The sequence below is a fragment of the Lytechinus pictus genome, chromosome 3 (genome assembly GCF_037042905.1).
Source record: "Lytechinus pictus isolate F3 Inbred chromosome 3, Lp3.0, whole genome shotgun sequence".
NCBI classification, from domain to species: domain Eukaryota; kingdom Metazoa; phylum Echinodermata; class Echinoidea; order Temnopleuroida; family Toxopneustidae; genus Lytechinus; species Lytechinus pictus.
The window spans coordinates 55,560,602-55,576,205 of NC_087247.1; positions in this window are offsets into that span (position 1 = coordinate 55,560,602).

Consider the following 15,604-nt stretch of genomic DNA (forward strand, 5'->3'; position numbering starts at 1 on the left):
ATATTTAAGTAGGGATTATTATGTTCTGATATTTTTTGCATCTTGTTTTTAGCTTTATTTAGTTTGGTGCTTTTTCGGGACTGAAGGGAGATTCTTGCCTTATTTGATAGGCCTACACAATCTAGTGGTCGTTGAATTCTTTCTAAACCATTGTTCTAAATTATTTCTTTCTATGAAAGAAAAACGAAAAAAAATTGAGAATCTAACCCGATCCATACTTTCTATACCCTCAAAGAAATGACCCCTGAGATAACCACTTGGAAGACATAAGGGTTAAAAATGTGTTTTTCATTGTTTCTTCTTAAATAATGACGTATCGTGCAACGTAACTTCTTTTCACTTCAACCCTAGTCCATTATACAAAATGACCCTTATCCAATATGGTGTGAAGGTCTACAAAGAATACCACCCCACTCAAGCCCCAGTCCTCTCACTTTGTGGAAGATCACTGACGACATGAATCAAGTATGACGGTCTATATATTGGCGACTGGTATCTGCACGAATTTACACAGCCATCGTACCACGCGCTGTGTTTAAAGGACAAGTCCAACCCAACAAAAAGTTTATTTGAATAAAAGAGAAAAATCCAACGAGCATAACACTGAAATTTTATCAAAATCGGATGTAAAATAAGAAAGCTATGATATTTTAAAGTTTCGATTAATTTCACAAAACAGTTATATGCACATCCTGCACACAGTATGCAAATGAGGAGACTGACGACGTCATCCACTCACTATTTCTTTTGTATATTATTATATGAATATGAAATATTCAAATTTTCTCCTCATTGCCAAGTGAAATGACGATTAATTCCTCCCTGAACATGTGGAATCAGCATTGTTTGATATTATATGGTTCAGTCAAGTTGGTCCTTATAGTCAAGTTGTAAAAAATGAAATATTGTATAATTAAAAAAAAAAGAAAAAAGAAATAGTGAGGGACATCTCATTTGCATGTCCCTATTAAAGTTGTGCATATCACTGTTTTGTAAAAATTAAACGCAACTCATAACTTTCTTATTTTTACATCCGATTTTGATGAAATTTTCAGTGTTATGCTAGTTTGATTTTTTTTCCTATTTATTCAAATAATTTTTTTTCTGGGGTGGACTTGAACTTTAAACAAGACACAGAGGAGGACAGCTGATAGGTTTACACGCATTTATCGACGTTATAATACATTTCACTATACCTTATAGGTCAATTCTAATTTCATTGTAATAGTTAAGGTTATAAGGTTTATTCTGAAATATAAAAAAAAATACTAGTCATTATCCATATGTTATTGTTCGAAATAGGCATGAAATGATATACTCCGAAAATTTGCTTTTCCCAATTGATCGTGGGCCCGGCAGCCGCGGTGCAGCGCCAGATCGACGAAGCTCTATCCCTTTAATCGTTGAACGCCAAACAGGGTAGCAGCAACTCCCATCTTTTAACGTCTTTTGGTCTGACGCGGCCGGCGTTTGAAGCCCTGACCTCCCAGTTGTGAGACGGACGCTCTACCAACTGACCCAACACACCAGTTATCCTAAAGGGGCTCGTTTGGGCTAATTAATTCGAAAACGGAAAAGGAGAAGAAGGGAATAAAAAATATTTCCAGTAAGAAAGTTGTTTTCTACGATGGCTGATTTCCTCCAAAGTGTGTTTTTTCGGCATCATGACACCATAATTATTATGGCGATACGCACGATTGCCCATAAAGCAATGCTCTGTTGTATGTAAAGGTATCTCCATTACACACCAAATTAATAGCGCAATTGAAATGAAAGTATAAAGCAATTCCATAACAAAAGTAATGAACAAGTTTTCCACACACACATACACACACGCACCATCACCCCCACACACACACCCTCTCTCTCACACACACAAACACACACACACACCCCCTCACATATATATATATCCATCAATGAAACCAATTTCATCACGTTTAAGTATTATATAACTAATTTTTAAGTTTTGTAGCTATAATAAAGCAAATGATGTTATGTGAATAAAAAAAAGAAATGTGTAAAGGGTGAGATAAAAAAAGAGATGGAGAAATAAAAAAGGGAGATATGAAAATTCATTATGTGTGTGGGCGTGTCTGCGTGTGACGCTTGTAGATGTGAGTTTAGTAATAATGCATGCATTCTTTACAATTTTGTTTTTGTACTTTTGAGATATCACGGAACGGAAATGAAAAAATTATACGTTCATGTAGCGAGATAGCAAAATTGGATTTTCATGAAAAAAAATACGGTTTGAAACTGGGAAGTATTACATTAGACTGTATAGATTGAACGTTTCGCTTGTGAAAGATGCGTTAGAACGGAATAAAGAAAATTATCTTTTCACTATCTTTTTATCTAACTGTATATAGATGGGATATACATTACAAACAAAACATAGTTCATATACATTGCGCTATTCAATACCATGGCAAGTATTTTACACGTATGCATGCATGATGATACTTATCATCAACTCCTTTAAAAAATGCACTGTTACTGTTAAAAAATTCTAGTGGTGTATAACGAGTTTAAGTTTGATTAAGATAGTCTAAAGAAAAGACAAATAACAGCAAAAAGGTGATAGCTTCTTTTGTCATTATGAGATACTCGCATAAACTACATATCAATCATTAAAAGTTCTAAAATACGTACACGCTTCTTATTCTAGTCACCAATATTTGATTCACACAACGGAAATAGCCAAATGATCCTCGTATATAAAGTCTCACAAAACGCTCACGATACTGATGCATGACTGGGTATGGGATGGGGCAATTGGCATATAAAGCTAATTTTCGACATTGCAAACTCTATTTGATATCTAAGGATGCAAAAAGAATAATATTGGAATGATGAATCCAGCTACGTTAATCATGACTGACTCGTTAGAGACTGAATGATTTACTGTGCATGCTTCCATGTATAAACTCTAGCTCACACATCAGGTTCAGTCTCCGACGGGTTTATAAAATAGTGGTGATAAGGATGCAAAAATGTATGATTATCATAATAATGATGCTAGTGATGATGGTGTTATCAGTAATGTCAATGATGATTTAGGGATAATTTTCCTGGAATCACATAGTAATTTGCTACACATCCTTTTTAAAGACTCTATGCAGATTGTTACATAGCACTGTACAGAACTTTGTTGAGATTATCTTTTATGAATAATAATGCTAAGCGAAATTGGTAAGCAAAATTATTCCCTCAGATTGTGTCGATGATGGTGTTAGCGACGATGAAGATATAGATGATGGCGTCGATAACCGGGGAGTGTTTCATCAACATTTTCATCCGACAAGTTGTCAGATCTGACATCTTTCTCTGATGTTGATTGGCTGAGAGGTACTGTTACTATGGTAACTGTCGGATAAAATGGGACTTGTCGGATAAAACGTCCGACAAGTCCTTTCATGAAACGCCCCCCTGAAGTGATAATCAAAATCCTTTAGTAAATCGGTTATTTTCTGGACTTAATTAAATACTTTATTTAAAAAAATTGATTACAGTTGTAAAAACATAATAAACAAGAATGTATTTTATACATCGTATTACAAAAGGCTTTCAACTGTCTTTGATTAGTTATTTAGAAATATTAATTATCAATTATTGTGAAATACATATACATTGAGTTGACAGGAAGATGATATTGACAATCGTGATGATGATGATGATGATGGTGATGATGATGATGATGATGATGGTGATGATGATGATGGTGATGATGATGATGCTGATGTTGATGATGATGCTGCTCTTGATGTTGTTGATGATGATGATGGTGCCGGTGATAATCAACGAAATATATTCATTAAACAAAATATCAAGATTTAAATGATTATTAACAAATAGTCATCGCGAAATAAATTTAGTTGGATGTTAGTTACATCACGATACACAGCATAAAGTCGAGGTATAATCAAGTCGACGAAACATAATGAAAAACTAGGAATGCATAATAGTCTCTAACATTTATAAGCATGCCAAGTTTTGACAACTCATCATACATAAAAAATATATTCATGAATATCATTTTCTCATTGGAGATTTTTATATCTCTTAATCGGTTTGTTATCTTTATCAAACTTTCCACTTTCTACCAATATTAAATATAATTTATCAATTACCACTTATCAAATCGGATTGAATGTATAGAAATGAAGGCTTTGTAGCATAAATAGACATTTTGATTGAAGAAAATTAAAAACAATAATAAGGTGGTTGCATTCTAATAAATTGATCAAGAAGCTGGTAACGACTGCCGTCAGACGTCAGTCTATATAGTACGATATAAAGACCTATGCTGATATGCCAGTCTGTTACATTATAAAAAGTTTTTCCTTGTAGTAAAGAAGACATTAGATTGGTAATGTGATTAGCTTCATAATTCTTTCCATTCCATCAATTCACTATTCATGTGTCAGCATTGTAGCATGAATTAGCTTCTTACAATAGCTCGTATATCTTGGGTTAGTTATAGACATTCACTTACAATACATTACTCAATATGATATTCTATATCTTCTTTTCCTTCAAGAGCGGAGCAACAGGAAGCGACCACCTTTATGAAACCAAAAAGAGAAGAAAAATATATAAGAAATGGTCGAAGAAGGAGAATATTGTAAAGGAGGGGAACGGGTGAATGTAAATATGTAATACCCATATCATTCAATGGAGAAAATATGACGTCACCTGTAAGTCATCTTGCCCCTATAAAACATCTTGAAAATCATGAGGGCAGTTACCCCCTGCCTCCCCCGGCGGTGCCACCCTACTGCGAACTCATAGAAAATCATGAGGGCAGTTGCCCCCTGCCTCCCCCGGTGGTGCCACCCTACTGCGAACTCATAGAAAATCATGAGGGCAGTTGCCCCCTGCCTCCCCCGGTGGTGCCACCCTACTGCGAACTCATAGAAAATCATGAGGGCAGAACTTTGCCCCCTGCCTCCCCCGGTGGAATGTATATTTATAAATTCATTGATTTCTTGACAATTTGGTGTGTTCTCCTTTGTTTACAAAGGACATTTAGCAAGTTTCCTGTATAAAAAGATTATGACACTGATTAATTTCCATATAGATTTATATGCAATTGATCTGATCAATCGCAACTATGGAAAGCCAGCAAAGTCAGCATAATTTTGAAATGCATGTTTGTTCAAAAAAAAATTATGAATGTATATCCATAAAGTCATTGATTTCTTGACAATTTGGTGTGTTTTCCTTTGTTTACAAAGGACATTTTGCAAATTTCCTGTAGAAAAAATCATGACACTGATGTATTTCCATAGAGTTACGATTGATTGGATCAATCGTACTTACTCTTTGTAAGACGGGGCCCTGGTCAACATCAAACTGACTCCCCCGCTCTTTTTTAATATATTTACTCTCTCTCTCTTTCCCTCTTCTTTCATTTTCCCTCCCTCTCCTTTTTTTTCTCTTTCTCTTTTCCTCTTTCCCCTTCCCCTTTCCTTTCCTTCCCCCTTCCCTCTTCTTTTTTCCTTCTCTCTTTCCCCTTTTTTTCTCTTTACTTCTTTCCCTCCTTTTTTTCTCTCTCTTTTCTTTTCCTCTCTTTTCTTCCCCCTTTTGGCGACCCCTTTCGCCTACCCGACCGGGGTCCGGGCCCCGAGATCCCCCCCCCCCAGAATACGCGCACGATAACAACATTCAATAGATAGGATATAGTATTAGCATTAAAATCTAATAGTAGTAAAGTGAATGACCTTTTGTTAAAAATCATGAATGTTGCATCATCCCTAAATATAATTTTATTTATCTATATTTTTTATATTTTCTTTTTCATTTGCATTCAGTGGTCTGTGATGCATGGCCTATAATTCATTTCATAAAGCACCCTTAATACTGATAATGATCATAATCTTCTTTCATTTCAAATCTCACCTCTAAAACCAGCGAATGAGTCTTTATATAAATTGCGATTGTTTAATTAAATTTCATCGTTTTGATTTCAAGGAAAGACGGTTTGGGAAACAATTCAGTCTTCCGATTAGTGCAAATTGATATCCATGGTCAACTCAAATGTAATTCAGTCTGTAACAATTGAAACTATCAAAACAGCCATCTGAAACACATTTATTAATAACTGGTATGGAGATGGTGGAGTGGCCCATAGTACCAAAAAAGTTTCACGACAAAGAATAAAATTGAAAAAGAAAAAGAAGGAAAATTAAAGAAAAAATTGGTAGGATATTTCTGTAATATGATACTTTTTCTGTATGACAAAACTTAAACCACAGAATTATATTCAAAATTTTATCTCGCTCGCTACACTCTATGTGGATTTTTAAGAAATGTTATCTCAGACTGCATGTTGTGCCCCCTTATTCTTATAATCATTACGCCACTGGAATTATGTAGGCATTATGTTTTATGTACCCCTTCTATACAGAACCCTTGGTGTGGGGTACTCCCAAATTTTCTGCTCAATATAAATGCTATCATCCCCCGCTGCTCAGACGGGATATATACTGACTCGGCTTGACTGTCCTTCATTCATTTTTGTGTCCAAAGAAACAGAAATTAGGAAAAAGGCACATGCGAATATTCATCACGGTAGGCCTAGTATGATTTTTTTCTTCTTTTTTTACCAAGGGGGTATAAATGCGATGGACCTCCCTGTACTGTATTAATCACGAATCGTTAAATTTACTTGTAATTTGCATGGGAACGTTTTAATTCCGAAGGAGGTGCAGGGCTATCAATGTATCAGTACAATCGAATATACCGTGCGGGGTATACCCCAATGATGATTCATATCCATCAAAGTATATATCTCCATGCAATTTGAAAACAAGTGCCGTGTGGTCCAGTGGTTAGAGCATTGGACTCATAATCGTAAGGTTGTGAGTTCAAATTCGAGACCCCATCAATGGAAGTGCCCCCCCCCCCGGGGGGGGGGGAGTAATTAAGGCAGAAACAGAAAGTGAATCGTGATGTACATGCACGGTCGTGAAATTGTTTGTGTTTAGTTTAGGGCTTATTATGGTTGTTCCAAATTATAGCAAATGATTGTATTATAATAAAATAATGTCAAGTATACAGGGGCGCAGCCCTACATAAGGGGGCGACCACCCCAATAGTTTTTAAGCTGTGAAAATGAAAAAGGGAAAAAAGAAAGATAATTTGCTTATCAAAGATGACTTTTAAAAAGAGAGATGAGTTGAAAAAAATTTCCAGAATGAAACATAACATGTTTGTATTTATGATTTTATATATGACATTATCTTTTTTTTTTTTCCCTCCACGAAAACCCGAAGCGCCCGGTTATTTTACCAACCTTTTGAACATCATTTCATTTTTTTTTAGTTTTCTTTCTTCAGGTTCATGATGTAAAATAAGTGAACATATATTTATATAAATGAAAATTGAAAACTTAAAGGGAATGAAACCGACAAAATCATCAGAATGCATCATTTTCATATTTTTCAAAAATTTCAGCACACTTTATTCCTTTAATACAGTCGTAGAAAATATACCGGTACTTAAACCTGCAGTCTTAATTTAAGGACTCGCCCCCCTCCCATGACTGGAGTAGTTTGTGGTGCTTGGGGCCATATGGACTGACCACCAAAGAGAGAAGGAGAAAAGAAATTAAACCAAAAGGAAAATAAATACATTTTTTATTACTATGTAAAATTTCTTCATAAAATTAATTACTAGTAATGAATTTAAAAGGTCAAAAGTTTGGCTCGCAGCTAGTTTTTTTTATTTGTTATGTTATATTTGTTCTGTTTGTTTTCAGATTGAAAAAAGAAATAAAAAATTGCCCATTACGCTATACGGTATGCTCCCCTGAACATTTTAGACTCCTTACACCTGCCCCCCCCCCCTCAAACAAAATCATAGTCAGAGCGGAGTCAGAGCTATATTTTTTTTGTTTTGTAGTAGTCTTTATTATTCATTCAAATAACATTCATACATACATGATCAAGGAAATATAAAACAAAATGATAATAATTGCAGCTGTAAAAAAAAACACAACTCGAATCATATAATTATCTTTGGTTAAATCCGGAATCGAATCCCAAACCATGACTACAGTACAGTGCAGTGCGGTACGCCCACACTATTTTGTGACCGGTAATACGGCAGGCTTGACCAGCCGCGCCCACCGTACCCAGGCGCAGACCAGGCCGCCCTGGCATTCCCATCCTGTATATACTGTGTACGGTCCATTTCGTGCAAGCTTTCCTATTTGGGCTTTGTTACCACCAAATTCCTGTGATGGCAGGATTTTCTGAAAAGGAGAAATGGTTGAGAGATATTGCTGCCTTGAGGAGGAATCCAAGTACATTTTTCGCCCACAATGACACAAGGGAAGATGACTTCTTATTAGATATTCTGCAGGTGATATTTTAATCTTGACTTGTTACCGTTACTCGCTGGATTGAATGAAAGCGCCGGGCCCGGGCGCCGGCGGGGAGAGAGCGGAGCTAACTGACCGTTCCTGGCCCGCAGTCTGCAGTAGGACGTAGGCGCAGCCTGGGCCGTATTCTGAAAGTTGACTTGACTTTAATAAAGACCAATATTCTTGTCTTTGCAGAGTCACAAGAAATGGTGCCCACTAATCTTTGAATTCTGAAAATTCTAGTAATAGTATCTTTTCTTGTAGACAGCTGGCAGCCGTCTGTTTCGAGGAGTTTTTAAACATTTTTTTATTTTTTAAATTTCCCCTCATACACAGACGGCTCGCTATCGTGCTGCCACCATTGACCATTAGGGGACTTACAATGCAAAATCCCCCCGTCGGGGCTCTTCAATTTTTGTCTTTAACGAATCAAACTTTTGAAAATTAACGCAACCGAAATGCAAATCAATATTCCCTCTTGGCATTAATTGCCAAAAAACCGGGGAAAATCAAGTTAAAAGGAACAAAAACAGTGACTTACCTCGGCTGTCGCGCAACTTCACTGCCCTGTTTTATCCGAAGTTAATACACATAAACATATGGCCATTGAGTCCCCTGTACAGATCGCGCTAGAACTTCGGTCTCTGTATTTGGTGAGTGAAGCCAACGGAGTTCAGCTGAACAACCAACATAACAGAGACCGAAGCTTTTGGTCTACTTTTCTTGTAACTTTCACTGAGTTGAGTGCACCAACTGACCCACTCAAGACCAACCGCGTAGCCAGGATTTCATTTTGGAGGGGGCGGTAAATGCACGCGAAGTGTACCAACACTTACAGAGCGCGCGAAGCGCACTCCCTAGGGGGTGGGTGCAGGGAGGGGTATTTTCCCCCTCCCGTGCGAAGCTTTTGGTGTTTCATAAATTAAAATGAAAAGGAGTCGTCTCTCTTGTCTCTATAGTAGTACCTATATCAGCTCCAATTCAGTTGACTATATTGTGATTTTGAACCTTGTTTTCAAAAGTGATTGTGAACGCACAAAAGGAATACAATGGAGGAAATTAAAAGCATAATAACCCCGCGCGAAGCGCGGATGCTAAAGCGTTTTATCAATTTTTTGCCATGAAAAGAGTCCCGAGAAAAGGGTATTTTCAAAGATATAGTGAATACTTCCCTTGGAAAGATCAGATTTGATTACAAACAATTTAGTGACAGTGCATATCTTTAACTCGCAAAACAGAGGAGAAGTGTATATGCCGGGAGGAAGATATTCCTCCCTGCGCAGAGCAATAAAACTCTGAAATTTCAGAGGGCGGACGTTTCATCAAATGCAGATATCTCTAATACCCCATCGGCTCTAATTCAATTGATTTCCTAAGATTATTGAACTCATTACAAGGAAAATAGTGCGCAAAAGTTGAAACTTCTATGATTTATTGAAATTATATAAAAAAGGATGCCTAATTTCTTTGACTTATCCTGAAGCGCTTAATTTTGAATTATAAAGAAACCTAAGTGTCTTTCAAAATTTCAAACTGAGGGTGCAAAACAGGACAGGAGATGAATGTGCAGGGAAATGACATGAAGATTAATAGAATTTGATAAAAAATATTGTACTTTTTTTATTTAATACGACACGAATTTTATACATTCCTCTTTTAAAATAAAGAACCTGTTTGCCCCAAAATTATGGTTGTTTAGTAATGAGCTGAAAAGCAGGAGAAGTTGACTTTATGGGGGTGACGGCAGAAATTGATATAAAGATTTTACCCGCCCGGAGCCGACCCGACCAGAAGTTGCGCGATCAATAAAAAAAAGATAACTTCATATACTTTGGCCTAACCTTACTCTAATTCCATGTCCTTAATGTATACATTTGAACTTTAACTGGCAAGAAACACATATAGCTGAGGTGGAAAAACAGGGTTAGAGAAAGGGTGTGGGAAACAATGGAAAACTTCAATATTGTCATTTAACCGCGAGCAGCGCGGAAGCAAAATTCATATATAAATTTAAAGCAAGAGTGAAGGAGTTTCTCTTTTGAGAAAAAAAATAAAGAATAAAAAGAAAAATAACCCGACAAAGCTACCTTTCTTCCCTTTCCTCCAGCTTCCCTTTTCCTTTTCTCCTCTCTTTTTTCCCTTCTTTTTTCTTTTTTGGGACGTTTTGGGGGGGCCGGGGGGGCGACCGCCCCCCCTGGCTACGCGCCTGCTCAAGACTGAGTTGACAAGAGGTTTGAAATTTGAATCCAAGTTCCAACCAGAAGAGAAGTATGATGCCTGGGGTGACTAGCCTGGAGGCTTCTGGAGAGTAAAAAAGTATCTACTGTACGTAGGCTTACTCTCCATGAAGCCTGGTTCGGTTAGCCATTGGTCTATACACACCGTAGGTTTTCCCACGGTAAAACCACTCATTCAATGAACAAGGTTATGATATAACCTTGTTCTCAGTTATATCTCCATGTGTGGCAAAATAAGGATGACAATGTTTGGCTTATTTTCTCTTTTTCTTTGGGACAAATGCTTGATTTTTTACACTGACAGTTTCCATTACACCTATTCGTCATACAACTTGGCCCTTAAGTAAATTTGATTCTTTGAATGATTTTTTTCTTAATTATAAATAGAGATAAAATAATGAAAATTTTCTTGCCATATTATTTTCCACCAATAGAGGGCGTACACAAAAATATGCCCAAAATTCAAGTTTTTGAGCGCTCTAGTGAATAAAAAAATTATTCCCAAGTTACTTATGAAAAATAAATTGCAACTGTATGGAAATTAGTAATTTTGGTCACAAAAATGATATTTTAATGATTTTTGTCTCGACCACCGGAGGTGAAGGCGAGACTTAGGGATCCAAATGTCGTCCGTCCGTCACAAACCTAATGACACATAACTCCACAACCGTAAGTCGATTTCCAACCAAACTTGGATGGTAGATGGACTTGGGGGACCTGCATGTTATGCTGCAGTCGGAGGTCACATGGTAAGGTCAAAGGTCATTTTCAGGTCAACGTTAAAGTTTACATGCAAGACTCTCTTATGACACCTAACTCCGCAACCGTAAGTCGCATTTCATCCAAACTTAGATGGTAGATGGACTTGGGGGACCTGCATGTTATGCTGCAGTCGGAGGTCACATGGTTAGGTCAAAGGTCAGTTTGAGGTCAACGTTAAAGTTTACATGCAAGGCTCTCTTATGACACCTAACTCCGCAACCGTAAGTCGCTTTTCAACCAAACTTGAATGGTAGATGGACTTAAGGGACCTGCATGTTATGCTGCAGTCAGAGGTCACATGGTAAAGGTCAAAGGTCATTTTCAGGTCAACGTTAAAGTTTACATGCAAGACTCTTATGACACCTAACTCCGCAACCGTAAGTCGCATTTCAACCAAACTTGGATGGTAGATGGACTTAGGGGACCTGCATGTTATGCTGCAGTCAGAGGTCACATGGTAAGGTCAAAGGTCATTTTCAGGTCAACGTTAAAGTTTACATCCAAGACTCTCTTATGACACCTAACTCCGCAACCGTAAGTCGCATTTCATCCAAACTTGGATGGTAGATGGACTTGGGGGACCTGCATGTTATGCTGCAGTCGGAGGTCACATGGTTAGGTCAAAGGTCAGTTTGAGGTCTACGTTAAAGTTTACATGCAAGACTCTCTTATGACACCTAACTCCCCAACCGTAAGTTACTTTTCAACAAAACTTGGATGGTAGATGTACTTAGGCAACCTGCATGTTATGCTGCAGTCAGAGGTCACATGGTAAGGTCAAAGGTCATTTTCAGGTCAACGTTAAAGTTTACATGCAAGACTCTCTTATGACACCTAACTCCGCAACCGTAAGTCGCATTTCATCCAAACTTGGATGGTAGATGGACTTGGGGGACCTGCATGTTATGCTGCAGTCGGAGGTCACATGGTAAGGTCAAAGGTCATTTTCAGGTCAACGTTAAAGTTTACATCCAAGACTCTCTTATGACACCTAACTCCGCAACCGTAAGTCGCATTTCATTCAAACTTAGATGGTAGATGTACTTAGGCAACCTGCATGTTATGCTGCAGTCAGAGGTCACCTGGTAAGGTCAAAGGTCATTTTCAGGTCAACATTAAAGTTTACGTGCAAGGCTCTTATGACAAGTGTTATTCCATCCCTGTCATTTCACAATGAAGTTTCGATATAATTCTCTTGCGTGCCCTCGCAAATCACGATATTTCTGGTCATTTTCATAAGTGGGCGAGACACAAAATTGCTTTTGCCTTGTTTGAAGTGTGTGCTCTATACAGCATTGGCATGCCATAGTCCTACCTGTAGATTCCCCACAGGCAGGGTGGTTGCAGTGAACAAGTGGGTAAAACTAGACCTAAATCACACGTTTTGCTTAGGATTTTGAGCCCAAACTAACGTACATGGGCCAAAACAATATTTACCCCCCAAATTTAATAATATGTTTGTATATTTTATTCAATAAATAGTAGTAAAAATGAAAAATAATTAAGAGCATGAGCGTTGACTTACCCATTCTGTTTTGGTCGACATCTTGATGTCTTTGTTATCGATACCTAGATACCACACGCGTGTATAGCTGCCAATTTAAATTTTAAAACTACTTGCATCGGCCGATAAATATCATGAATTGTAAAATACTTGCATCGGTCCATTAATATCATAAAAATTGCTTTATGATATTAATGGACCGATGCAAGTATTTTACGATTCATGATATTTATCGGCCGATGCAAGTATTTAAAAAAATTAAATTGGCAGCTATACACGCGTGTGGTATCTAGGTATCGATAACAAAGACATCAAGATGGCGACCATAACAGACTGGGTAAGTCAACGCTCGTGCTCTTAATTATTTTTCATATTTACTACTATTTACTGAATAAAATATACAAACGTATTATTAAATTTGGGGGTAAATATTGTTTTGGCCCATGTACGTTAGTTTGGGCTCAAAATCCTAAGCAAAACGTGTGATTTAGGTCTAGTTTCACCGTGGGAAAACCTACGGTGTGTATAGACCAATGGCTAACCGAACCAGGCTTCATGGAGAGTAAGCCTACGTACAGTAGATACTTTTTTACTCTCCAGAAGCCTCCAGGCTAGGGGTGACCATAATTTGCGCACATTTTAGATATCATCATGAAGTTGATTTTCAATCAATAATTTCTCACAGCTCACACAAAATTAATCGAAATCATAAATACCAAACGGAAGGCAAGATCCTAAAGTCAACTTCGCTTGACGGAATTATAAAGTAGGTCAAGGGTTTCGCTGGTATCGCGATCTCAAAATTTCACGGCGATCGACTAGTGCGTGCTCGGTTGAAAAAGTGTCATAAAAAAGTGTGACCTTAATTTGCGCACGATCGTTTTGCAAGGCTTTAGAAAAGAAATCAAGCAGACAAAGGTAACACAATTGTATCAGATGGAGGTTAAAATGCCATAAATTCGGTTAGTATCACATTTTACTTATTTGGAGACTTCCGCTTGCAAACTGGCGAATTCTTGATGCTTGTCGAGAGGTCGGATTTTCTCGGAGCTGACGCAAAAGTTAACAAAATTTGCCGATGTTTTGCCAATATTTTCATTAATAGAGACCTTACCTTCAAGAAAATTGCTATACTGGGTAATTCTAAGTCGCTCTTTTTGTTGGTGATATCAGATTTTCAAAATATTAATTAGATATTGAGGTTTTCGCCCGTGCGCAAAATTAGGTAACGCGTGAATTAAGGTCACACTACCATAAGAAGAAAAGGAGAATGTAAGAAGGGGGATTTGGAGAAGTATTTTTTTTTATTAGTGGAGGGGACATAAGCCTAACGTACTGCATATACTAGTTTTCTTTCTTGCTACCCCCCCCCTTCATCATGCGATTAGTTTTTGTCTCGCCTGCGTAGCGGAGCGAGATATAGGTATCACTATTTCCGGCGTCGGCGTCGTCAACAATTGTGTTGTACACCCAATAACTTTCTATAGCTTCGAGGTGGGATCACCAAATTCATACCAGAGGTCCATCTCCTGAAGGCACAGGTCAAGTTCGAATATGAGTCGAATGTGAATAAGGTCAAAGGTCAATGAACTTTCCATGACTGGCACTGTGCTGTGTTGTACACACAATAACTTTCTATAGCTTTGAGTTGGGATCGCCAAATTCATACCAGAGGTCCATCTCCTGAAGGCACAGGTCAAGTTCGAATATTAGTTGAATATGAATAAGGTCAAAGGTCAATGAACTTTCCATGACTGGCACTGTGCTGTGTTGTACACACAATAACTTTCTATAGCTTCGAGGTGAGATCGCCATATTCATAACAGAGGTCCATCTCTTGAAGGTGCAGGTCAAGTTCAAATGTGAGCCGAATTTGAATAAGGTCAAAGGTCAATGAACTTTCCATGACTGGCACTGTGCTGTGCTGTACACACAATAACTTTCTATATCTTCGAGGTAGGATTGCCAAATTCATACAAGAGGTCCATCTTTTGAAGGTGCAGGTCAAGTTCGAATGTGAGTTGAATTTGATTAAGGTCAAAGGTCAATGAACTTTCCATGACTGGCACTGTGCTGTGTTGTACACATAATAACTTTTTATATCTTCGAGGTAGGATTGCCAAATTCATACAAGAGGTCCATCTCTTGAAGATGCAGGTCAAGTTCAAATGTGAGTTGAATTTGATTAAGGTCAAAAGTCAATGAACTATCCATGACTGGCACTGTGCTATTTAATACACACAATAACTTTCTATAGCTTTGAGGTGGGATCGCCAAACTCGTAACAGAGGTCCATCTCTTGAAGGTGCAGGTCAGGTTCGAATGTGAGTTGAATTTGATTAAGGTCAAAGGTCAATGAACTTTCACACTACTTTGTTCCTCTAGTGACATGAACTTTATAATTTTATACTTTTTAACACTTACATTTTACTTCAGAACTCAGTACTCTCTATACCTGAACCAGATTTTGTATTTTACTTGTTTATTCTTTAAAAACTGTTATTTATTTAATGAGCTATAGTTCTTGGCACCATTTATAATATTCACACAAATTTGCCAATGGTACAATAGAAAAGCTGTCAAAGTTTTTTAAATGTTACCCTTCAGATTTGACATGCAGTCTCTTCATGACTGCAATATGCAGGCGAGACAACGCTTGGCGTTTGCCTTGTAATGATTTTTTGTTGTTGCATCAATGAACTTCCAGAAACCAATTTTTTTTCAATTTCA